Below are 27,731 nucleotides of genomic sequence, written 5' to 3'. Positions count from 1 at the left end.
AGAAGAAGGGACGAAAGAAAGAGTTGGGGGGGGGGGGGGGGTATTCTGCCTTAGTATGGAAACAGAAGTAGAAACATAACTTCACTTCAAATTTCAATATAATTTTGATTCAATGAACCAAAGAGACCATAAGTCGCAACATAGGCACATGCCTTAACGAGTTATTTCCACAGCCTAAACGTAATAATTTCAAGTCAAATGTTGTACAAGAAAGGGATGGGATATCTCTTCATATGCGCTGTCGCTTCGTGGTCTTCCCCAGTCTCCCACGTACGTGTAATGGTAAACAAAGGTCGGAGTTATTTTGCGTCCAGTGTACACAAGTGATTAAGACACCTAATATTTTGAAAACCTGTAAAGTGTTCTGAGATTATTTCGTCATACCTCTTGGTCTCACTTAATTCTTATGTAATACTTCTCAATTATTATGTTTAAATCAGAAAACACATAAACATATGGTCCAGTATTTCCGCTGTAACCCACAACTAATCTAAATGATTCCAAGGTCAAAAAATGAATGTAACTCACTTTCTTTCCTAATCAGCTGGTCGCAGGGATGTTTCCTTATTTGTATGAGGATGCAGGTTCATTGCTCAGATCGGGCCAGATATCTGTCTTGTAGCTGTTGATGTGGTTATGCTAAATATAACGGTGAAAAACCGGAATTATTATTATCTTTAACAAGGAGTATATTTTGCTTAGGCATTTTATCTAACCCATTTACTTGTAATGAACAGTTGAACTGAGGAAATTATTGTATTTTTAATTTTTTTCTGGTTTTTGATGTTTATTGCTTTTATTTAGTATTAATGTTTTCTTTAGTATGTTACCTATTTATTCTTTTATAATTGAACTGATTTGAATTTAATTATTATATTACTTAGGCATATTATTTAGCTCATTTACCTGTGAATTATTATGCAATAAATGAATTCAATTGAATTATTATCATTAATTAATATGGCACATTTATATAATGTTTTACTTTTATTATTACTATATTTTATCCTGTACTGTTGTTAGTGTTTGGCTGTTGTCAAGCACTTAAATAGATTAATTGAACTATTATTATTAAAATCAATATTTTTATTAAGGCTTTGACGGGGATGTTCTTTTGTTAAATCTTATGTGGTACCGCCTGATTCGACTTCTAATGGTTAAGTGAAGTGTTTTCTTCGCGGTACGGTCTGAATTCGTAAATATTATGAAGACGAGCTTCGGCTTCAAAGGGTTAACCAGCTGATTTTCGTAATGGTGAGGTGTAGTGTTTTCTTCGCGGTACGGACTGAATTCATAAATAATATTTAGACGATCTTCGGCTTCAAAGGGTTAATAATTATAATTATTTTTAAATAGTCACAAGCAATTATTTTACCAATCTTAACAAATTCTGTAGTTAATCGCAAATAAATTACAATGTTTTAACGAGGCATCTGACGGTTTAAATGTTTTGACAGACGAAGAATTAACTGCAACGTGAACGAGATTAGGCAGCTGAAGCGACATTCTCAGTGCTGGGCTGCAAGGCTGTAATCTGAAACGCTATAGGCTTGTAATCTTCACAAATTTGAGACACCAACGGAAATCGTTCTACTTCCATGACTCATATCGGTTTCCTCACTTGGGTTTCGTTCGCTAGTTTTACCAGATCCCCGCTCCTTCTGTTAGCCGCGTACATTACGTTTCCAGCAGACGTGTGCCTACGTCTCGGATGTCCTGCAAATATCGGATGCCAATTCTTCAAGGTAGCTGAGTTTCAACATGTTTCTTTTGAAAGGTATGGCGAGAGATTTTTACGCTGGGATAAGCAAGAAACCCTAAACACCTGTAACCGGAAATACGACATCGGAGATTCAGCATCTTTTTAAACTGCAGAGACAATGTCAAATTCACGAGGATATATATTAATTTTATTGGTCTCGGGATTTGCTTGCTGAAGTACGTCACAATTCCATCGAATTACTGTCTAGCGATTACTTACGCCTGGTGTTTGGGAGAAAATCATGCCTTTCGTGGCTTAGGTGTGTCTTTATTTCTATCAGTCATTAAAGAAAAGCGCTGGTCCTTATTGAAATGGGCTGTAACCGATATATTTCACAATTTTCCCAACTCATCCTCCAACATTATCGTGTAATACGACGCTATCCTTGACAGATTGAACTCACTGCACGCAGCAAAGTCCTCCTTCATAAGCGTTCAGTTGAAATTAAACACATTTTATGTTAATTATAATGTTCACAAGAGCCCTCTACTGGTCCCTATCCTGAGACAGCAATACCAGTCCATTTCTTCAGACGCTAGTTGTTAAAGTATAGTTATAATATTCTTCACCCATCTACGATGTGTTCTTCCAGGGTGATCTAACTTTGAGCCATTTCGAACAAAATTTTGTATTTCTAATATATATATATTATTTTATTTATTTTAATTTGATTTCTGTTTTTTATTTTGTACCTTGTAATTTATTTTATTTGTATTATATTAGTGTTCTACATTTATACTAGTGTTTACCTAAGTATATTATTTTCTTTTTATTAAAATTTTATCTCTGTATTAGTGTTTGCCTGTCATAGGCCCTATGCTGTTGGCAAACACTCAACAAAGCAACAGAGGAATTGAACTATTATTATTATTATTATTCAATAAATGAATTGAATTATTATTATATTTTATCTTGTACTCTGGTTTAGTACTTGGCTGTTGTCAAGCTCTTAAATAAATGAATTGAATATATATATATATATATATATATATATATATATATATATATACACACATTTTTCTCTCATTCTGCTTAATTGTACCATGCTAATAACGTTTGCCGAGGAAAAACACAAATTACTAAATTTCTCACTATATAATTTACTCTGTTCTCTTCTGATTGTGCAATGTATTGTGCCTAAGGTCTCGGGTTTGTTCTCTAGGGCACTGTTTTGTGAAGTTAGTCACAAAAACAATACATTCATGTTATACAAACAAACAAACAAACGGTGCAAACGTAAAAATGGTAAGAAGCGTAGTTATTAGGTGGTGGTGGTGTTCATAACTGTATTCGGGAGATGTTCGTTTTATACATCTCTGCCGGATGTCCAGTTAACCGGACAGAGATGTTTGTTTCCGTACGCCTGTGAATCATATGATAGAACTTCTAAATAGACCACACCGCCTTCGTTTAATCCTTATCTACTTAGGTTTGACGACCATCCTGCAGCCTCGTTAGTGTTCTGGGTTGTGGTTAATGTATTTCTGTAATTTTCGATCTTGCATAGTCAACAAAGTTTACTGTAATTGTGTAAGCAAAGGAGAATTCACTGAACGTGAACAAGATATCATTTCCTCGTGGGTGGTAGGCACTAATTCAGTCTGACGCTTTCGATAGAAATATCTGCAGGTGCAATGCTTTTGCTTATCTAATATAACCGTCATAATAATAGAATTTGGTCCCCTCATTGACAATTACACACAAATGAACATCATATTATAATGTCTGTGCTTGTGAAAGGGAAGGATTGATGGGTGATGGGACTAACATCTAGTCTAAATTCATTGCGGAATGCTTCCAAACATAATAATGCGAATTCAGTAAACTTTTGCTCAAAATCAGATAGGGGAATTAGGCCTAAAATTAAAAATGAAAATTAAGTGTTTTCATGTCATGTATTCTACCGCCGTGTGACTAAAGTACAAATTCAACGTGATTGTGCTTCCCAATGACATACGAATTCAGGAAGCTTGATGACAACAGAATCTAGTAACATTTTAATGAAAACGTGAAGAACTACACAAATAAATGAACGAGGACTCTACCCTCGTAGAACAGGTAGAGGAATTAACGACGTACATGAAAACCAGAGATTGAATGTGTTCGAATATTAAGTTATTCAGATTATAAGCTGGTACAGTACATATTATTCCTCCTTTGAATCTGACAGCACTTGCTTGTCTGTAAATAAGTGTGTGATTTTACTTCCAGAACATAATAGGTTCAAATTACAAACACTAGGTCACAGGCAAGGAAATGTAAGAGGTTATTAACAAGTGTAAAACGAAGCCATAAGAAGTCCTACAACATCTGAAATTAACACACCGCTTAAATATTTACGTAAAAAGATAAAATATCTGTTGGAGACTGTTGATACTGGCTTGTCCATGAATTTATAAAATGTATTGCCACTGTTCGTCTCAATGCCGAACTTACTAGTTGGTAGACGACAACGTTTCTGCAGAACATCCGACTTCCGTTTTCAGGGCTGAACTTCAACCCCAGAGGTGATGGCAGCTTGTTCCTCCGAAACGTTATCATCTAACTACAAGTCCATGTATGACGTTTCTTCTCAAAAAAGGAACATCGACATATTAACAGTTGTAACTTTAAATGACAAAGTATCTATCTTTTAATCGCGAAGTCACAACGGATGTGTTATACAGCCACAAAACATGCATTTGTTTTGAACACATTTAGAAAAGTTCACAAGTTCACAATGAATTCCACTATCCTATTGTCAAACATAAAATGAAGCGTAGTTGTTTTGAAACGAAATCAATACACATGTGTGCAGCAGATAAGAACTTGGACGCACGTCTCTGGAGTGTGAGGAAGCTGGCTCCATGATAAGTCTCTTCGCTTTTCAAATAACACTTGTCTCTCTTTGTATACATACGGCTTCAGTAGCCAACACGGATAGTCGCCGTCATTTGTTACGACTGACGCCTGCCGATCGAACAATTGAATCATTTCATGCCATTGATCGATTCTGTAACCTGTCCACTCCTGACTGCCTTTGCCGTCGGTCGTTTGCAATAAATCAGTTTATGAGAGGGAACACGGGGTTATACCAAACACCCGCCCATTAATGTCTGCTGGTAACACTGTGTGGACTTTCCGGTAATGATAATCTGCGAGTGTTTGCGAGTCTGCTACATTGAATTGTTGGGACATTACAGATAGCTGATGGCATTATATTGCCATCGCAGTAGTAAATCTTTCTTTTTTGTATTGATTATTACATGAGCGTAATACGTCGTGAAAGAGAGAGTAGGTGAAAGGAGAAATGTGAAAAGTCGAAGATTAAGAAATTAAAGATGAGCGGGCTGATCTATCTCGTCTGCCCACACGGGATATGCGAAATTCACTCATTTTAAATTGTAAAACCTGAAGAAGGATTGTGCTTGGAAGACGCAAGTTTAAAAACTAAAAATATTTTAAATAAAAGAGTATATGATGCTATGGATTAGATTCAAATGGTTGCGGATAGATTCCAGTGGTTGTCTCTTCTGTAATTTTTTTAAAATAAAAATAGGCTTCGTGAAGGGGATGTAATTTTGTGATCAGCTGAGCGATATCATCTGCCAAAGAAAAATGTTGGTGAATGAGGTAGAAGTTTCGCTGCTGTATTTTACACTAGACAGATTCCAGAGGACCGGTTTGGCTTTAGTTTCAGAAATGAAATCTTTGTTAATAATTGATTCCATATTGGTGAGCTTTTAATGAATACCAAGTGGCGACTTAAAAGCAGCTCTTGTAAATATGTTCGTTTAAAACAACTTACGGTCTGCCTCATGGTGTCAGCTCAAACATTGACAGGGACAACACTGAAGTGACCCCCGGCGGCACGAGTCAAATTAATTTTCCTCAAGACTCAACACTTAACTAAACAATTCGGTGAAGTATATGCGGAGGAAGATATGATTATGTTATAAGCCTACTTTTTCTTACAAATACAAGAAATGCAAAGTAATAGCATTAAACGAGGAAGACATTAATAACATAAATAAAAATTATGGAACATAATTTATCAGTGAAATGGTGAATCCAATGTTAGGCTTATATGCATCGATAACAAATGCTACATGGAAAAATGACATGCCATCATTTTGGGGGGGGGGGTGCAAATTGCAGGAAATATCTCGCTTTGTAGTTCGAATGCATGCTAACAAATAGGATCACTGAAACGCCATATGCATCAGCATTGAAAATCACAGGTTCCCCACACTGCTACAGCGACCTGTAATTATTATTACTACTGCAGCAGGAAGGGGGTTATGATCGTCTACCGACACCCCCCTTCCCCCCCGCAATGCCGACGGTTTCTCTCAACAATTCATCCACATCTATGCCGTTTCTCTGCCTGCCTCTGATCAACCATCCATCCTAGTATCCAGCGGTCTGCCCGTCTCTCTAATCAGTAATCACATTGAATACAATATGGTGACAGTATCATAGGTGATCGCTTACTCTCACACCCTCATAACTCTGTGAACTAACCCCCACCACATCCTCACACAAACAAACGCACACACACACACCACCTATCAAGGCCCCTTTCCAGCCGACCATATATGCTACCCACAATGTTACAATTTGTTGATATAATTATTATCCTCCACCCCCTCTCTCTCTCTCTCCACACATTCCAAATTTACCCCTGCATCCATCTGTGTTGTCGTAACATCTGTCAATAGGAACAGCACAACTCTGGTCATAGTTGATGATGTATGAGCAACACTGCAGTCATGGCAATTGCTATTCATAATGCTGTTGAAACTGTAGCCAGAGCTATCTATCACTCAGGGGGGTCACTTCGGTCCAGGATTACTAGTACCTGGTGTGCGTATTGCCCTGCGCCCGTCGTAACATCCGACAGACAGACTGACATACTCTTTCGTCGGTTGACAACAGATAACTGACACGAACAGAACAGCCAGCCAAGATATCTGCCTTCTGACACCTTCCATGATAATAACGAATATTATTGTCAAAGAACATCCGACAGTCCTGCTGGCCTTGTAATCCTGGGGTCTCGGGTTCGATTCCCGGCAGTGCCCGAATTTATAACTTGTGTTGGGCAAGGCCGTGGTCTAGGCAACACGGAGTTTTCCTCCGGGGGCTTCCCCGGTTTCTCCGTGGCATCCCAACAATTACTCCATTCACACACAGAAGAAGGCAATGGCAAACCACTTCTGGATCATCTGCCAAGAACGTATATGAACAGGTCCCAGTCCGAGAAAAGGATGGAAGGATCCTGTTCATATGGACCTGTCGTCACACAGAACACTAAAAAAACAAACACTCGATGAATAATAGTACTAGACAAATTCATGCCAGTTTAAATTATCGAAATGTCATACCTCAGCTAGTTCTTCTCTGGTTTAAACGAATCAAGTTCCAAGCCCTCATATCCTGCTCCTTCGCGATCCGTTTCAATATTGCCCTTCCATCTACGCCTAGTTCTCGCAAGTGGTCTCTTCCCGTTACGTTTTTCGAATAAATTGTTTTTATGAATTCGTTCACTAAACTTTTATTTACTGACAACCAAATACTTAAGAGAACCACAGAACAACTTATATAGTAGACAACACAATAAAATGAAAACATGTGAAGGTTTTCACTTAAAACAAAAATATTTACGTTTAGAAAGAAAATTTTTTTGGAAAGAAAGTTGTTTTTCATAACAGAAAGCTTAAAAAATCGAGGAATTTCTATTATTTACCTTGTATTAAACCTAGATGCTGTGGGAGATATAATGAAGGTAATACAAACAGAGTGCAAATATGCAAATTTTCAGTCAAAATTGTCTTTTTTCAGCTCTTCCTTCACTTGTTCATTCTTTTTAACTCCAAAAAATATTCTCGCCGCGATATTTTAGACACTTTACGGAGCCTACTACATGCGTGCTTCAATTTGTGCGTAGGTGACACGCACATTTTGAATACTGTTTTCCAATCTGACTCCTCAAAACACGTTTATTTCAAACGAATCTACTCGATGTTGGGTGATCATTCTTCCTTTTAGCTTCAGGTCTGCGAGCCATAAACCGGTGACAGGTAATAGGTCTTGCATTTCTGTGTGCAGCGAAACGGAGATCATTTGTCTACAATGTGGTTATGTATTATAATGCAATAGTATGCCCGTCCCTCTATAATGCTGATCGCTCCTGTTTGTCAACTCACGTCTTCCTACTGTCCGTCCATCCGTCCGTCCACTTGCCCGTCCGTCCATCCATTCGCACCACTACCATCTCCATCCGACAATAATAATGACTACATCGACATAACTCATGGCCGATTCCTCTACTCCACCCTTACCCACGCTTTATCATGTCTCCATAATATGTATCCATTCGTTTCAGTACAACCGACTGTATATTGCGTGGCATACCAACGTCTGCGCCATGGTACATACCCTGCCACATGGTAATGGCCCCAGAATACACCTCAAGGAAACAATTTTCGTGGCTTATTTAGCAAAGCTGCGTCAATTATATAGGTTTTATAAATGTTAACAGGTATCTGGAAAAAAATTAATACGGAGAAAACCTCATAGTTTCATCATCGTTTTGTAAGGAATATTATGAGATGGTAAAGTTGCGTCATATTGTGATATAATAAATATATATTGTTTAAATCTTGTCCGTCTAATCATAATAAATTCTTATTAAATATTAAAATATTACATTAATTAACATTTAAAATATATAAAATATTAAATGATGTTCTTTATCGAAATATTCGATTTACATTAGACCATCATTTTTTTTCACGACATGTTTCAGATACAAGATATATGGGGAAAATCTAACACGTATGGATTAATCCAAGATGCGATGATATTATTAAATGGATCAAATTAATATAAGTTAAAAAAATACCAATTAGATAAGCTGCCAGGTACACAAAATTAAACGTTGAAATTTTAAATGACCCACTGCTGTTTACATTTGCTTTAATAAAATGAACTGCGTATTTGACTACTGAAATATGGATTTCCACATGAAAGTTATGGATATAACTTAAAATTCCATCATTCATATGATGATAGAGTCAAATTTCGGTTCCATGTGCTATTATTATTTCCTATTCGCGAATCCATTGTTCCAAATATAAACCCCGAAAAATGCTCACCTGTCTGAACTTTTTCAGTCTACACACTGAAATGTCTGAACAGTCTCTTGAAATAGATCAGTGTCACTTGTTTATATATTCACTATTCTTTATTAATTCTAATCATTTTAGTCTCATTCCTTGCTATATCCCATAAAAACGTAATCCTTTAAGCCGAGAGAGAGAGAGAAATAAAGACAGTAGAAGATTAGAATTTGCAAAGAGAAAATTTTTGGGGGAGAATTGAGACACACTTCGATTTCTGAGAGGGGAGGAGAAATAGCACGTTATAATTAGAAGGTTCCCAGGCAATGTCCGCTCGTCCTTCTGGTAAGCATAAACTAAGAGTGAAGACGTTAGGGCGATAATTAGCGACAGTTTGATGGCAAGCACGACGGAAATTTTGAATTGCATATTAGAAAATTCTGAACCTATAATTTAGAAATTTAATTCGTAATTTAGCGGCATCCGCTGAAAGGGGGATGTTTAAATGATATTTCGGAATTCAGTCCGTACCGCAGAGAAAACACAACTTTTTACCATTACAAATATCAGCCAGTTAATGATGTTTCAGTATATAATAGCTGTTTACGTTGATGATATCAAACCCGTAAATATAAAATACAGGATTGCAGATTGTTTAAGAGAGAGTGATATGTAGTAGCTACTGAATTAAATGGTGGGAGGGGTGTCAGGTAAATATTTAGACTTAAGAGAGAGAAATACGAAAATGAAGGCAAATAATAACGGGGACTTTAGCAGTTCGTATGATTCACCCGATATTTTCGGAGTGATTAAATAAATAAAGTTGCAGAGAATCAGGACTTGCGGTACATAAGAGGATTAATGAAAAATCAATACAAGATTTTTTTCGGGGAACCTGAAAGAAAAATATTTGAGAGCAAGGCGTATGAGGGTTATGGATCTAGTTCAGGATAGTGTCTAAGGGCTAGAAGTAAACGCGTAGTAATAAACCCGCATGATTTGACGCTTCCACGGCGACTGAGCTTAACGAAATCTTCTCCGACTACCATCAGCGTCAGGTTAAAAACAATTAAGTAATCCACAAGTTTGTTTCAGAAATCTACTGAATCATATGATGCGAACAGTGCTTGGAACACGTGTGTCACAATGATCGCACAGAACTGTACTGCTGTTTCGTGGGGGTGGAAAGATGTTACATGATTTAATAAAAACTCATCCTGATGGAATTGGTGTTGTTTTATAGATGTCATCGAGGAACAGAGGTGATGTTAGCGGTGTTAAAACACAGCGGACCGACAGCTAGGTTTACATTTCGTTACTCTGAAAGCTTTTGATGGTGAAACTGATGTCGGGTTGTTATGATTGAGGTTGTAGGATTATTAGTTGATGTCACTTTTTTATTATGCACCTATGTCTTTTTGTACGTAGAGAACTTTTTGTATGTATAGCTCTGTGTTGCTCCCTCGTTATGAATGAATGTATGGATAGGGTTGGTTTGCTGATTTCCTCCCTCTATCCATCTAATTCCCCTCTCCTCCCATCCTTTGTCTCACCAAGTACCTCAAAATACGGAGAAGGTAAATAAACTACAGGTAGTGCCTCAAATATCGATACAAATTCTTCAGATACCTGATTCTTAACCTTTAATTTGGAGAAAACAGGGTGGGGTGGGGAAGACAACAGTTTGTTTTACCACGGAAACAAAATTGGCCCTATAGTATAATTATTGTTAATGTTGTGGTTTCTATTCGAGTATGTCACAGGACGTTTAAAAATGCCACAGAATTTTAAGGAATCTTCATTATGGTCTAAGAAACGGAAATGGTTCATAATACTTCAAATCGGATTGTAAGTTAACCAAATAAATTTTATAAAAAATATAATTCGCGAGTGCGTACTAGATTAAATTGATACAGTATACGTTATTATGGTGGGATTTTGTTAAGAAGGTAACGAAACCTTAAGTTCCATAAATATGGTGGATATTTTAGGGGCTGCGCGGCATATTAGCCATTCTCATCGGAGTTGTAATTATTTACAAAATAAATTAATTACATATTTGTGATATGCAGACGTTTAACAAACATATACCAAACCCTTTGAAATATGACAAGTTCAAAATTTGTAGAAGTGAATTATTATTAGATTAAAAAGAAGATATTTTCAAGAAATATTTGTGTAATAAACAATGCAATATGAAATGCATAAATATTATATAATTTATGATGTAATCAAAATGTAATAAAACTTAGCGCAATATAATTTAATGTAAAGGTACCAGGTTTCAGCCTAAAAATGGCAACTGAAAGCACACGTTACATATTAAACTCCTTTAAGCAAATCTAAGTTAAAATATTATGGTTCAGATAAGACAGGCCGACAAACATCTTTTTTACACACGTACACACACGCGCGCAAACTTCACGATTGTTTTATTCATCATTACAGAAAAAATTATTTTGTATTGTTATAGAAACAGACACATGAAAAAAATTATACCTTATAAACTTCTATAATTTGCAGATACCCGAGAAAAACTGTTAATTCAAAGCCAACGTCTGCGTTTAAAATCAAAACTTTGAACTTGCATTGGTAGTAAGGAAATTGTGGTTCCAGAAAGCATTGAATGCACAAGATTATTTTTACGTAATTTACATGAAATCTGTTTTATCATTTCAAACTTTAACCTGCTGTTTAATATTAGCTGCAATTATTATACACGGTTATTAAGCTTAATTATTTGGCTACATACCAATTCAAATTAAATAGTTATAATCATCCACAGTTTTGAGCGAGATTAATTTAAAACTCTACCATAGCACGGTCCGATTCACTCTGATTAAGTTGAGAGTATGGGGGGGGGGGTGGTCAAAGTATAAGTTTCATGAGGTCAGTATATTAAATGTATTTTTTGTTACACTTTTAAACCCTCCACAGAACAGAAGCTTGAATGTTAAGAAGTTTAATATTTTATCATATCATCCGCAAAAAAGTGGTTTCTTGTCATTTGTATGGATACAGTTGTCTGGTTCTAATTTTTGTAATATTCTCTTGATACACAGTTTTACTGAAATTTGGTCGCAGTATTTAATATGTCAGAATCCATGAAATATGTAAATGTATTAATTTTCGCACTCAAATATTCTTCCTCTTACATGAAAGAAGACAACGAAATTATTTTTCGAAATTTTTCGTCTTCTCAAAACTGTTATTATTCGACGCATTTCGAGTTACGATATTAATTTCTTCTTTTGTTTTACTATCCTCTGCAAATTTTCTGCGTTCTCAGGACAGTAAGACAAACTAAACTGAATTTTTCTCTACTTGTGACGTCAACAAAACTTCAAAAGTTTAAGGTTTACATGCGTCATGTTTGTGTTTTAATTTTAACATTTAAATTTTAAATTTTAACATCCAAATAAAGTTTTGTGTATTGACCTGAATTTTATTATATATTTTAAGACTTCAAAAGTTAATTACCTTGACGACGTTGATGGTAATGCTTCTATTAGTAGTGCCTTTGGGAAGTTATTCAGAGAAGGTTCGAGGCCTGTAGTTTTTAAAATTTATGGTTGAGTAAGTTGAGAGTATATTTTGCAATTGCAAGACTTGCATGGAGACGATGATAAATTGACACACTGCTAGTAGAGCAATGAGCTGCAAATTGTCAAGACTGTTGGGCCGAAACCTACTCTTCAATATCTCTAACTAGGCTTCGAGCTTTGTATATACAGTAGTACGTTTTCCCTAAGTAAATTAATATACAAATAAAACAAACAGATATTAGTGAATTTTAGTTCCAGAATTTCGCTATTCTAACAATATTTTAAGACCTGTCAAGTCCTTTGTTAAGTAGCTTATTTATTTTTCCTTCTTACTTCGTTAGAATGTTATCAAACTCCTGAAAATTTATTTTATATATATTTACATATATACTAACCTTCGACTTATGCTTCCGAAATTAAAACTATTACTTTTATTATTATCGAAATGAATATAATTATTGTATTATATTTAATTCTGTACTGTTGTTCAGTGCTTGACTGTTATTGGCTGTTGTCAAGCACTTAAATAAATGAATTGAATTGAATTATTCCCATTATTATTTGCTTACTGATGTCACTCAGCTTTTTAAACAATAATCATTGTTTTTTATTGTTTATTTAGTAAAACATTTTATCTTTTATGTTGTTTGTTCAAAATATAATTATTATTTTACTTATGCATAATATTTAGCTCTTTTGCTTATTAATTATTTTGTAATAAATTAATATTGTACATTTATATATTCAGTTCATTGTTTGTTTGCTTTTGTATTGTAATGTTTGTATTGTTGTTCAGTGCTTGGTTGTTATTGGCCTTTATGGCTGTTGTCAAGCACTTTAATAAATGAATTGAATTGAATTGAAAATACCGTTCGCATTTACAGAAAGTACAGGCCACTTATGTTTCTGTTTCTGAAGTACAAGACGCGATTGAGAAGCTCTCGATATATAATTTTTGATGGTTTTGGGACAGACCTGAATTCCGAAAGCGGAAATCGCTGGAGTGGACATCGGTCTTGGAGAACACACTGTGTCTACTACACGTACGCGTACTATAAATGTAGGTGGGTGGACTGCGTGTGGCAAGGTATAGCCACAACGACGATAGAGTAATTAATCTACTTTTAACGCATACATTCCCCTTACCTCCTCTACTCTGTGTATGTCACCTCACCGCTGCCTACCCACCAACAACCTCTCTTGAAACCTACCACAGCCCCATTATGACGTCAAAATGGCTTTACTATTACCTTTGTAGATCAGTACGCTATCTACATATGTGGGTATTAAACACTCCCCCTCCACAAGCCCCTCACTTGCTCACTTTCAAGCCAGACTTTTTTTTTTATTATTTAATTAACATACATACATTTTAATGAATATAGAGACAGAGTCATGGGTGGATATTTTTTAATATAAAAAGGTCGTACTTCATAATCACTAATGTTCCTTTTTGCCCTGCAGATATTTTTTACCCGGTGATTCTAATATGAATGTATGAACGTGTTGGAGATGATGTTTGCAACTGTGTGATTATCAAAAGTAGATGGCGGTTGTGCTTGTTGGAAAAATAGAGGGATTCATTTAGCTCATATAATATTTTATCCGTCTCCTTTTACTTTTAATCCTGCTTGGTTTTGTCACTCGTTAGGTTCTCGGTACGATTTGGTAGATCCCCGAGTCCCATCATAAAAATTAAAATGATGGTATAAAGATATTACTATTAAGGGCAAATGCTGTGCCAGTACGAAATTTGATCAATTATTTGGCTAAATACAAATACTTCAACGGCTATGACTGAGTTGTTCTGTACACACGACCTTCCGATAGTTATAGATTTTGTGCAGAATCTACTTTAATTTTTTAATACTGAATTACAGCAGAATAAAAATAAACGTTGCCTAAATTAAACAAAGTATTTAACTTTCGTTAAAATGCAATACAAAGAAACAGTAAACAAATTTGTTACTATTTTATAATAAGATTAGAAACTTCTATAGGTATGACGCATTTGTCGAGCTGGAACGACCGATTGGTCACTTAAATTCTACATCAGAAGTACAAGTTGTTGCTGATTCTCGACTCTACAGCCCAGTTGTGAATTTTCGCCGTGCTAGTACCCATTGAATATTAAAATAACAAAAATGTATAACCGAAATATTCGGAGTAATAGCAGAAAAGGAAAAGTTAAAACAGAATATTCTGATATAAACTGCGGTTCTAAAATAATTTTGTCTACAACTGCAATTTAGGGAAAATTTAATATTACTTTAAAACCTAGAAATATATTTTCAAACCTCCATTGGCTGGGTCCCGAAATTATAATCAACAATTTTAACGAAACCAGACAATGAAAGGTGTACTTAGTTTATAACAAAAAAGACTGTAATGGTAATCAGTTGTTTCTTTTAAATATAATGCATAAGTTGTCCCAATAACTAGTGAGGAAAAGTAAATCTCTTATGTTTATAAACGAAATGACTAGGTTAATAGCCAATTAGACAGTAACCCTGATATTATAAAATGAAAAATTAACAGAATTTGTGTGAAGAATACATGACCAACCAAAATTTTACAAGTTATTGTAAAGTATGAAAATGCCCCTTACATAATTACACAGAGGAATCGAGAATATGTACTGACAACAAACAATTTTATATTGACGGAAAGTGTCGGCTGATAACCACCAGAAGCGATCATCGGAAAATTTGAAACATAAACACTCAATCTGCTGATGTTTGTAAAAGTAGAATGGATCCATTTGGAACGCAAATGTTGCTCTGAGCGAGATCATTAAAACACGACGTAGCTTAAATTGAACTTCATATAATTTTATAACAGTAATAAGAGTCAGAGAGGAGGCCATTACAGCAGTCGTAATTAACATAACTACTCGACAGAAATGTGAATTCAAACTAACTTCTAAAATTATTTAATTATTTTCAATAATTTTATTTCATGTGCAAAATAATTTTTCCTTACAAGTAAACTTTAGTTAACTCTAACAGAATTATATATATATATATATATATATATATATATATACACGCACGCACTCTTTAGTCACTAACGAATCATATATTTGTTTAATCAGATAAAATGACATGGAAAATATCAATCAGTGCTCCGCTACGCAGGAAGTTTAATAGTTTGTCAGCACGAAACACCCAATACGAATCAGGACATAAAATATAACTTCATGTAGATTCAGAGCCATCTCCTGTCGCAAGGTCAATATTACGAATCTGCAGAGCACGTGGTTCTGCTATTTTGACATGAAAAACATAAGTTGATATAATTGCGTCATATTGTGAATTAAAATTTAATTATTCGTGTTTTTTCCCGTCTAATCACAATTGTATATAAATAAAATTTATACATAAGATATTAAAATATCATTTACATATTTGGTACAACTTTTTACTACATGTTTCGGTTACACTGAACCATCTTCAGGTGTAAAGTTAAAAGTTAAAAATTATAATCTTATAAACCTTTGCCTAAACGATAATAACATATACCTTAATAACCCCATCTTCAATGTCCTTTAGACGCTTGACCCCAATCTCAACAACCACCTTTCACCTACTCTCTCTGTAAGTGATCAGTATTGATCCAGTTCTCCTCGGATACGTTAGTACTTCTGAATACCTTCAAGACATATCTACGCTCTTCCTAGGTATGTTCATTTTTACATTTTACATTCCATTTTTATTTATTTTTACCTTATTACATTTTGTCTTCTATACTATTTCTTTCAAGTTCAGTAATAATTAAAAATATTAAAAAATATTTAAATTATTTACGTTACAGGCCAATGTTAAACCACTATCACTTCAAAATATACCCTCACTCCAATGAATTTCGAAGTAAACATCATCAGAATTTACACAACAACAGTAATTAAGTTTTAGTTTATAAGATTATAATTTTTAACTTTTAACTTTACACCTGAAGATGGTTCAATGTAACCGAAACATGTAGTAAAAAGTTGTACCAAATATATAAATGATATTTTAATATCTTATGTATAAATTTTATTTATATACAATTGTGATTAGACGGAAAAAAACACGAATAATTAAAAACATATTAAATTCATTATTTCATATTCTAAGCTAAGCATGGTTGTAATAGACTGCAGAATTTTGACGGAGAAGCCTTTTATAAAACTGCTTATTAGAAGACCGATAAGCAGATAGAATACACCATTAATATCATAAGGAAGCAGGTTGTGGGGATTGAACTGGCTCAGAATCATGTCCAATGATAGGTTTTCATTGTATAATGAGACTTCATGATTCACAGAGATATTCTACTAGGACTGTCGTTATGACACCCGTATTAAAATCAATCACATTACTAATCTGAATGTACTATCTTCATAATAACTCATCGTATACGTTAGCAGCCATTTTAAAGCATTAAAACCATGTACTAAACATCGAATGGTCTATACAATACGTTTTATTATAATGTATGTAATGTAATAAATATATTTTTTAAAAGTTTATTTATTTAAATCTTACAATTATTTCGTTTTAGAAGGAAATCTATCCACTGGCGACTTTAAGAAATTTTGAATGAATTACGACGTTCGGTATAGCGAATATTCGTAAATCGCAATTTCGTAAACCGAGAGTTGTCTGTATAAAAGGAAACGCTCATAGAACTGATACATTGCGAAGATCCAGGATTTCTGAAAGGACTCTTTGATTTTTAGTGGGAAGGGCGAGGAATATTAAGTGCTGAAGTAGAAATAGTTAGCCGATCAAGTTCATGGTGTGTCTGAGTAATATAAAAAGTCCAATACTGGCACCGTGATTTAAAAAAGACACACGTATTTCACACAATGATGTATTACACTTGTGTGTAATCTAATTGTGCGGATAATGGATCCTGGTGAAATTATATTTATGGTTTTGCGTTTATATTCTGGATGTCAGTAAGCAAGAAAAATGAAGTCGGAGAAGAAAGCAGGCGGTAGACAGATTGATGGACAGAAGTTAATGTTTAGTAGGCGTGTCCCGTTTACAAGTGGATTCGATGGTGTGACTGGCAGTTACGATAAGACGGGATCCGAAAATTAACTTTAGTCCAGTAGAAATTAAGAGCAGCAGAGGAAGAGATGGTTTGGGTCCGGAGAAAAAAAAAACCTGACAGCGATTTAGTAATCCAGCCACTATCCGAGGTGAGGCGCTTACGTACACACACTCTGACTAACATTATGGTAACTGGTCCAGAAAGTTAAACTACAAGTAGACCAGAGTTCGCCACGTCCCATCTTCACAGCTACGTCCGTAATATAAATCTTAATACCATCCTTCCATCTCCTTCTACGCGTTTTCAGTGGGCGTTTTCTAAGAGAATTCCTTGCTAAAATTGTGTAACAATCTTGATTTCACTATTCCAACAGAAGCTGTATTTAGATAATTGTCTTCTGGGTTCATACGCCGTGTAGAAGTTTACTGACATTTCAGAGGTGATTAAAAGCCATCGCTCTGACGATGGAGGCAGCAAGCACCTAACAAACGTTGGTAAACTTCTACCAGAAAATATGGCGCAACAACCCATAAACCAGTCATATTTATGTTACTTTACTAGACGATCGGTGCAAAACCAAATTGCAGTAAATAAATCATATATAAGTAAATCCTTAGTTATATAACAGGTCTATGTTAATTTATTAAGGAATATATTAAGTAAATACATAAACTAGATATATATATATCTGTCAGAACTGACAATGTCAAACATAACTCGGCTACAAATAACAAACCACTGTCATAAGTATTTAGACAATTATCACATCTTTAGTAATTACACGGCTTTATATTAAGCCTAGTTTTTCATCTTTATACAAGCATAAGACAGGACAACACACAAAAACAAATTGCTTAAGCTTGTCCCATAAACAGTCTTTTTAAACTGCAGTCCTTAAATACAATAAAACTCAAACTTTCTTCTCCGACCACATTTTGCCAGAAAAGTGCCTCCATGCCGTCAGTAAAGATTGTGTGTGACTGCGTGTGTATTTTCATTTCTATCTCCTTCCCTCACCTAGTCAGTCGTCACCTCTTGCCCACGGCTTGAAGCTTAGCCGAGATCCTCTGCGAGGGTGAGATTTCATCTCTGTATTTTTTGTTCCTTTCATTGTAGGCGTTGTAGCATGGTGAGCTTCTGTGTACTGTTAGAGGTTTTCTTCAGTCCCCTGATCTGCCTCTGAGCCTCTTAACAGCTTCCATCTCGAACCACGACCACATCTCTCTCTGCCTCTCTAGATTCCTGCCTGCATCGGCCATCATACTTTCCCATTCGCCCCAAAAATCCTGCTTCTGCTAAATTTTGTCCTCCTACTGAACCCATTTTAGAATTAGGACGTATGTGCTCGTGGTTTTGTTCCATGATACATGCGAAATGAAGTGAACAGAACCTATCTTCAGTACTGAAAAGCTTTCTCCACACTACGAAGACGTATGGCTGTGTGTGGATAAAGATCTTCAGCATTAGAAGAAGCTAAGGTGTTTGCTTTGCGCTCCGGCCGCTTTATTCTCGACAAAATAACAACTGATAAACATAGGACAGGAGACTGTGTATCTGCAGAGGCAGTCTGAGAGAGAGTAGTTAGTCACTTTACTGATTCAGTCTTCATGCTTGATACGAATGATGTTAAAACAAAAACTGATGGAGACGCACTCGACACTTTGTTGTTTTTTCAGCGCATTTGTTGTTATAAAATACGAGAAGCAATAATTTTTTTGTTTTAAATTCAGAAGATAGTTGTCTTCAGGGTTGTTGCACCGTGTAGTCTTCTAGAAGTTTACCTACGTTTCAGAGGTCCTGCTACCTCCATCATCGCCCTGGTGATGGAGGCAGAAATGACTTCTGAAACGTCGGTAAACTTCTACCAGACTACACGTCGTGAAAACTTCAATTCCTACATGTTTTAATTTCGTGCAAGTCTTGACTCTTTCGCAGGCCTCCATAATACAATTATTTATTTTTGCAGTTTATGTACATTACGTCCCTCAATAATATATCTTATTTAATGAAAGCTGCCACAATCATGGCTACGACTTTCCACTGGAGCCCAATCTGGAAGCAGTTAAACACAACTTCTATTTTATACGCAACTTCTCTAACGCACGTGTTAACCCACTGACACATCTGATGACTGTCTTTCCATCGGAGGTTTTTTAAAGGTTACCTATTCAAATTCTGGGCAGGTAACTTGGTGGCCATCAGATATTTTATACGCGCATAAAACTGCTCTTTTAATACAATACATTTATGTTGAAATACCAATGTTTTTATTTTATGGAAGCATTTTAAATAGACAATATTACACAGTAGCTTGGGCTAATGGCTGAATCCAATTCCTTTTTTCTTCTCTCTCACATACTTTAGCATACCTTCATCACGTATTTCATTATCAAAACATTACTAAGCGAACGGTAAAAATAATAAAATTCCATGTCATATAATTTTCTCATTACAGTCTTCTATAAGTTCCAAATACTTTCTTGAGCTGTGAGGACAACAACTAACTAAATTAACGGAACACAGCCCTTCATGAGAAGCTACCAGTCCCTCACCTAGTCATGAAATTCCACGCCTTTTATGGAACAAGAATATTTACTTTGTTCCCAGTCTGCAGTCACATGAATACCGTCCACACCTTCCCTGTCCATTCTCTATTTAAGGTTCATTGTCTTTTACTTACACCGAGATTTTCCAAGTGTTCTCTTCCTTTCGGGGTTTCAGATCAAAGTCTGGTATGCATTTCTCATTTTCCACATGCATTCCACAAGCCCTGCCCATCTCATTGTCCTTGATTTGTTCATCCTAATAATATTCGTGTCTTCGTTATGCGATTTTCTTAAGCTTCCTGTAACCTCATTACATTTAAGTCATTATTTCATTTATTTTCTCTTGCGGTAACCAAGGCATCTCATGTTACATGTGTGACCAAGCCACTGTGAAAAATGAAAAAAAGAATAATATACAATCGATATGTCTCGACCCTCAGAGCTAACAGGTCATAGCATTGCATCCGATACTTTCTCGAACATTGGGCGAATCTCTCTTCTTATCCCATTCGAAGGGAAGTCTTTCACCACTATTCTTTTCACCCTCAATCCACTTCTCTTCGCCACCCTCTCCTGGCCAGTAGGTCTCTCGGTATTGAGGGCAAATCGTTCGGATACCAGAAAAGTTTAGAATAACAGTGATTTAAGTACGTGGAGCACAACCAAAACCAAATATTTCGCTTATCTTACACAATGACAAAGAACATTCTACTTGATTCTTCTGCTAATAACTGATTTTTGAACTACAAAAGTTATGTAGTGCGCAATGAATGATGAATTAGAAAGAATGTGGGAGGAGACGACCGTAAACTACATAAATATACTAACTTAGCACTCGTCTGCAGAGATCAAGCATAGAATATTTCAGTCCTGGGGTCTCGGGTTCGATTCCCGGCGATGCCCGAATTTATAACTTGTGTTGGGCAAGGCCGTAGTCTAGGCAACACGGAGTTTTCCTCCGGGGGCTTCCCCGGTTTCTCCGTGGCATCCCAACAATTACTCCACTCACACACAGAAGAAGGCAATGGCAAACCATTTCTGGATCATCTGCCAACAACGTATATTAACAGGTCCCAGTCCGAGAAAAGGATGGAAGGATCCTGTTCATATGGACCTGTCGTCAGACAGAACACTAAATAATAATAAGATGAGGTGGTCTAGCGGTTAGAACGCTGGCCTTGTAATTCTGGGGTCTCGGGTTCGATTCCCGGCGATGCCCGAATTTATAACTTGTGTTGGGCAAGGCCGTGGTCTAGGCAACACGGAGTTTTCCTCCGGGGGCTTCCCCGGTTTCTCCGTGGCATCCCAACAATTACTCCATTCACACACAGAAGAAGGCAATGGCAAACCACTTCTGGATCATCTGCCAAGAACGTATATGAACAGGTCCCAGTCCGAGAAAAGGATGGAAGGATCCTGTTCATATGGACCTGTCGTCAGACAGAACACTAAAAAAAAAAGAAATATATAAACCCCGAAGATATCGACTACAAAAGTATCCTGAAGAAAGTTTGATAGCCATGTTTTGTAACATCATCACATTCATACAACAGGTACAGTCTCGGCTCAGAACTTACATTTTCGTCAGCTTTCAGAGGGAAATCGTATTTACATTTTACTATATGATCTTTAGACAAAGACGTTTTGTGTACATTTCTTTACTGTACCACATTATAATGTTACAAGTACAAGTAATGATTCATGATTTTTCTGATGCTTTATTATTCAGCAATCACATTAAAGTTTTAAAAAAATACTGCTATCATATTTGACATTGGGAGGGCATGAAAAATGAACAGAGCAATTTGGCCCAAATCCTTAAAAAAATGGCCACGTAAAAAACCTCCGTTTAAATCGAAGGATATTCAAAGATTGATTCTAGAAAGAATGATGCAAAAGTGTAGATGGATTAACTTACAGACTAATGATGGACTTTAATACACTTTAGGTTTCCTGAAAAGCAATATATTTTCTACAGAGTGAGTGATATAAACTTCTCATGAAAGAACCTACATCACGGGGTTACGTAAATCTGTAGATTGGACAGTCACCTAGTCCCTTTATACTATTTAATATTTAAATTTCATAATACTGTCTACAATTTGTCCTAATTTTCTGTTCCCGCCAATTTGTTGTCAGCGAACGTATAAATTCATTCCACAGTGTTGTTCGCCCTATATACGATATTTATCAAATGAAGGAGGATAAAATGAGCGCGGAGTGAGGTAACAGACAATATGAAATGTTAGAAAATCTGAAAGGAAGAAGCAATTCGGGAGACGTAGGAGTAGAGAGAACAAAATATTAGAAATAGAATGTTTGCATGTGGACTGGATTCTTCTGCCTTAGGATAATCATATTAATATTTATTTATTTCCTATGTCAATTCCATACTCATTTGCATAATAACACTTGGAAATTAATTCCACAGATAATGAACGTCTAAATACAGACACCAGAACATTATGAAGACGGAAAATTCTACAAATATACTAAAAGATCAATAAATGCAATGCATCAAAATGTATAATAGTTTTTAGAATGATATAGATTGATAAACCTGAAGATGATGTCATAAAACATCGAAACATGTCGTCCAAAAACAAAAATAAAAGCGCTGAATAATATAAATGTCGTACTACGATAAAGGAGCGCCATAAATATAACATAATATACTTTATACTGTAAATGTTATAATATTTTAACAACATTATTTTAAATAAGTTTGTGTATAGACTGTAAAATAAAAATATATGTATATGATTCAACACAAACATGACGCACTTAAGATGCAAACTGGTTCTTATGATCATGGTAATGGCACCCTTAGGTCAACAAACAGCTCAGAATGTATTTAACATCTCATTAAGAAAGAGTCTGCTCGTTGGTTATTTACGTTGACTTTTAAAGTAACTGTCGTTTGTTTAAAAAAACGAGCGGTCTTTAGGCCGCTCTAGTTCTCACTGGAATCTAGAACAGATGAACAGGGGCGTCAGTTCTGCCGCCCGAACTCAACTACCCTCAATTCTTTTGTCAAGTGGCGTCGATTTCTAACCCAAGAGCTGTTCCCACTCCATCAAAAGTAAAGAGAACTTCGCGTATTTTCTTGTTTTCGACTTCTACCCCTATTTCCGTCTGGAAACACGGTATAAGATGTCCATTTACAGTTTTCATGAAAAACTTCACACTGCTTTTTAAGGTCCAGTTTTAAGTCACGCAGAGTTAGGTCCTGCGTTTTTCAGAAGCTTTAAAAATAGGTGATCCGGACAAGACCAGTCTATACGTTACGTTATATGATCTAGCTTTCATATATATATTTATTCTTCAAGTCTATACACAAACCATTTTAAGTATTGATGTTAAAAATTAAAATTGATATAAATATTCTGCGCTATTCACCGTTTCCTCGATGTTACAATTTTGCGCAAAATTGTAACATCGAGGAAACGATGAATATCGCAGAATATTTATATCAATTTTAATTTTTAACATCAATACTTAAAATGGTTTGTGTATAGACTTGAAGAATAAATATATATATGAATTGTAAACACAAACATGACGCATCTAAACTATAAACAATATGATCTAGCTTATTCCACAGAGTACAGTTATTTCTGACAAACTGACAGTCGCTCAGCTAATCAATAAATTTACATCCTATTATAATGGTTTATTACATGGCTCATAAAACCCAACTATATGCATCATGTCAACGTCCTTATACCATATTCCTTTAAGACAAACTTTAATAAAATCCTCAACCTATTCCTACGCCTTCCAAACTGTCTCTTCCTTTCAGGTTATCACACTAAAGTCATGTAAAAATTTTATATGTCCCAATGCGTGCTACGTAACCCACCAATCTCATTATCATTAATTTGATTACCATCATAACAATAATTATATCAATATAAATGTTTTCTTACTTATTAGTGGTCACTGGTTTAGAATTGGTAATCAATAATCGTTATTACTTTTAAAACATTAACACTTATGACAAACATTTCTGCACTGTGATCAAACCAATGAAAATTCACAGTAAAGTTTTTATCCTATTTTGAATTAAACGCACAAGTGATTTAATGATCTGGTAATACAACCACAAGATTAAATTCTACTACTGCTAAATTCGATCATTGTGTACAACATTCAACCACCTTAATCTAATTCATATATGTAAAATCCACTGCCTTGTATCTTAATTTTCGTCTTCAGCGTCGTCTCTTTCAAATGGTCATCAAAATTTTCCATAAAGTTCTTTCCTTAGCATCCAAATGTGTTTGGTATATCGCAGTTTAAACAATTCCAAGGCTCTGAAATACTAGACGATATGTAAAAATGTATGAGTTTGTATTTAACCCTTTTAAAGCCTTTAAACCACATGTACCAGCCGGTTCAATAGCGAATAATTCTGTATTTTCCCCACAAAATATATTAATTTGTTTAACTACATATCAGAGTAAACAGCGATTATTTCACCAAATAACATTAACCAACTGATCTTTGTAATGGTGTGGTGTTTTCATTCCGGTGCTGGCTGAATGCTTAAAAAATATTTATACCAAATTCGGCTTCAAAGGTTTAATTAAATTAAAACATTTAACACTTATTTTTCTCTATCTAATATTTTAATTCAGAAGGAAAACGACTGTGAGATCAACTACTAAAAATTAACGTTTCAAAACACATAATAATTCGAAATTATTTAACTAACCTACGTGAAATACATGCGCCCCCCAATACCATTCCATCCAGACAGCACGTATTCAAATTAATGTATAAATTGCCGATACCGAGAATAGTAGGAGTATAACAACAGACACACGAATAAAATACAACTCAGTACCAAGACGTGTGGAATAATTACAATATTATAATCTGAAAATAAATAAATCTATGCCTGTACTCACCTCTCAGCTGCGATTTCGTTCCGAGTGTAGACGATCATCGAAAACTGACCTACCAAAAAAACAAGTCCGAATGAGAACAAAGATATTTTTCGACAAAGAAATAATGACATAACACACTCAACACTGAAAGACCATATAGAGCATAAAGCGATCTATTTTAGGTGTTGTTTTGTAACTGGGCAGACATTTATGGTTAATGCATTAACAAGCGGCTTCATGCTAATAAAAAGCCTAATAAAAAATGTGATAATACTTCGGTCCTTTTGCAGCCTCGGTATAAAGAAAAGAATAATCTAATGCGTGTTTCTTGCAGTATACCAGTTTCTGAACGCAATAGACTTACGATTTCCTGCGGGCGTGGGAGTGGGGACATCTGGTTTAAACGAAAATTAAAAAGTAATTAAGAAAACCGATTCTATAAGTAAGAACGTTTAAAGGAAAGAAAAAAAATTACAAGTATCACATATTATTTAATGTATTAACATAAATCAGTTGCTAAAGTTCACGACAAAAGAATTACCCTTCTAAATACATTCTAAATTCTGAAATCATTTATGTTGTTGGTAAATATTTAAAAATTTAAGTAGTGTATGTCTGTAATAAACTTACGTATTCGTTACATCTGTGTGGTGTTATTTCATTTTTGCTGATTATTGGAGGTTTAGATTTTCCAGAAAAAATTCAAACGAGCTAAGATTATTAAGAGTCTGCTTATAATGAATTGAATTGAATTGAATTATTTCACAGGTTAGAGGGCTTCATAACGTAATTCACATAACGAGTGACCCACATTAAATCTTGTATAGATTATTTAAATTATATATAATTATATTAGATCAATAACCGCACGATATTGTTGTAACAACAGCGTACGAAGGTTGCGTCATGTCGTAACCTGCTCGCGCCAGTCCGTCAGTTGTCTTTCACCAGTCGAAGTGCAAGGATGTCTTTTTCACAAGAGCAACGAGTGTTGAACACTGCCTGGCGTCTGGTTATTACTTAACTTACCAGAATGAGTATAGGGATACATTAACCGATTCTCCTGTGCCAAATAAATCGGCAATATCTCGTAATACTTCATATTTTTCTATCTCATTTCAATGTAATTTATTTTTCGACAAACAGAACATGTGCCAATAATTGCTTGCTTAACTTTTAGATTACTCAGTGCGTTTACTTACAAAGTTGTACGCAACAGTCACGTTCCGTCTACCCGCAGGAAATGATTCTACATAGAGAAGTTTATTTTATTATATTTATGGTGCGATATTTGATATGCGTATCGCGAAACCTTGTGGCGCTTGGCGGTAAATGGTGTAGTTCTGTCCGACAGCCGGGAAGTGATAGTTGCGTTCAACTTTATCAATGAACGCACAGTAGAAGTGTTATCTAATACGATAAGAAGATGATTATATGAATATGACAAACCATTACGGATGTAAGGAAAAACACCACTCCCTAGGTACACCTAATGACGTTTGCCTGTGATACATACCTTAGAATTATGTTTGAAGCTTTGCCTCTTCCTGATATTTGGATTTATAATCGTAACAAATACATGAAAATCGGACAAAAAACTGTCGACATTTTACTATTTTTTTACACAGCATACCTGTGTAACATTTTTTTTAGTAATGGCAGCAATTTATTCTGTTAATAGTTGCTATATCCACTCTGTATCCTGATTTGAGTTACCTCATCTAAAATAGCGTTGCGATATATCTTAGAGCCGAAAATAAATTTGGAAACAAGTGACTTTTGAGATGAATGGTAAACAAGATACTCACGCATTATTTTATATGTTAAACCTCAAGCGATATGATCGCTTTGGAACCGAGTGGCATGATATAACATACGAAAATTATTTGAACCTTTTTTAGTCGGGACAAAAATAAGTGATTTTAAACCGAAATTACAATAAATTTAATTAGCGATAAATGTTTAATATCAGGATGCTTACAGATTCCCTATACGATGGAGTTATTGATTTATGGTTAAATAGAGTACATTTATGGGTGCAGTCAAAACGTTTAACTGACTCTGTTTCTAATCAGAATATACTGAATGTCGCCCTTCGGAAGATAGAGAGACGTCTGGCCTCAAGGGATCTGGGACAAGAGGATAGGATGAGGAAGTGAAGCCAGTGATGTGCCGCCTTACACGTTTGTACCAGAGTGGAGTACCACCGGGCTGTCAGTAGAGCACTGGGGCTTTGGAAGGTGGCCTTCTTTCTGACATCAAAAACGATACAAGTTATTGAAGATCAGTCCTTCAAGATATTCCTTACCATTACGAAACCTCTCATGATATCCTAATCCTGAACCAATTTAATCCAGTCATCACCCTTAAGCACTAATTATTTCATTACACATCCCCTAGACTTAGTTCTCCAAGTTGTATTTCTTTTAGGTTTTATGAGTATAATGCTGAATGTTCTCTACATAACTTTTTCATCTAATTTTCTTTGATTTAATCAACCATAATCATATTATTTTAGAATATACGTTATGAACTCTTCAATTACGTAATTATCTTCATCCTCTTGTTACTCCGTCCCTCCTAGATCCAAACACTCTTCAGAGCGTTTTTTTAAATACCCTTAATATATTTTTTCTTAAAGAAAACAATGGCTTTAGTTGTATATTTTACGCCTTTACCTTAAGATATCTGTTAATATTTTCAAGCTAAAATTTCCATTGTACGTAAGATCTGCAGCATACATTAAATAAAATGACATCCTATTTATAATTTTACTTAACAATCAGCTTAATGTATATAGTATATAACATACTTTACCTGGCCCACAGTCTATAAAAATG

At 35.2% G+C, this 27,731-nt stretch overlaps 1 protein-coding gene across 1 annotated transcript in view; it reads right to left on the bottom strand.

The window, feature by feature from the left end:
- Positions 1-27,731, bottom strand: part of mbo (Nuclear pore complex protein Nup88) — a 622,627-nt gene that overhangs the window by 485,209 nt on the left and 109,687 nt on the right. Inside the window, exon 2 of the mRNA XM_087358015.1 lies at positions 24,913-24,961. The gene's annotated coding sequence lies outside the window, so the exon portion shown is untranslated. The remainder of the gene's footprint in view (positions 1-24,912; positions 24,962-27,731) is intronic.

Source organism: Zootermopsis nevadensis, unplaced genomic scaffold, assembly GCF_977971745.1.
Source record: "Zootermopsis nevadensis isolate Lab colony 2312 unplaced genomic scaffold, Znev_1.0 Znev_ptg000002l, whole genome shotgun sequence".
NCBI classification, from domain to species: domain Eukaryota; kingdom Metazoa; phylum Arthropoda; class Insecta; order Blattodea; family Termopsidae; genus Zootermopsis; species Zootermopsis nevadensis.
The sequence above is the reverse complement of the archived record's forward strand: the minus strand, read 5'-3'. Positions and strand labels throughout refer to the sequence as shown.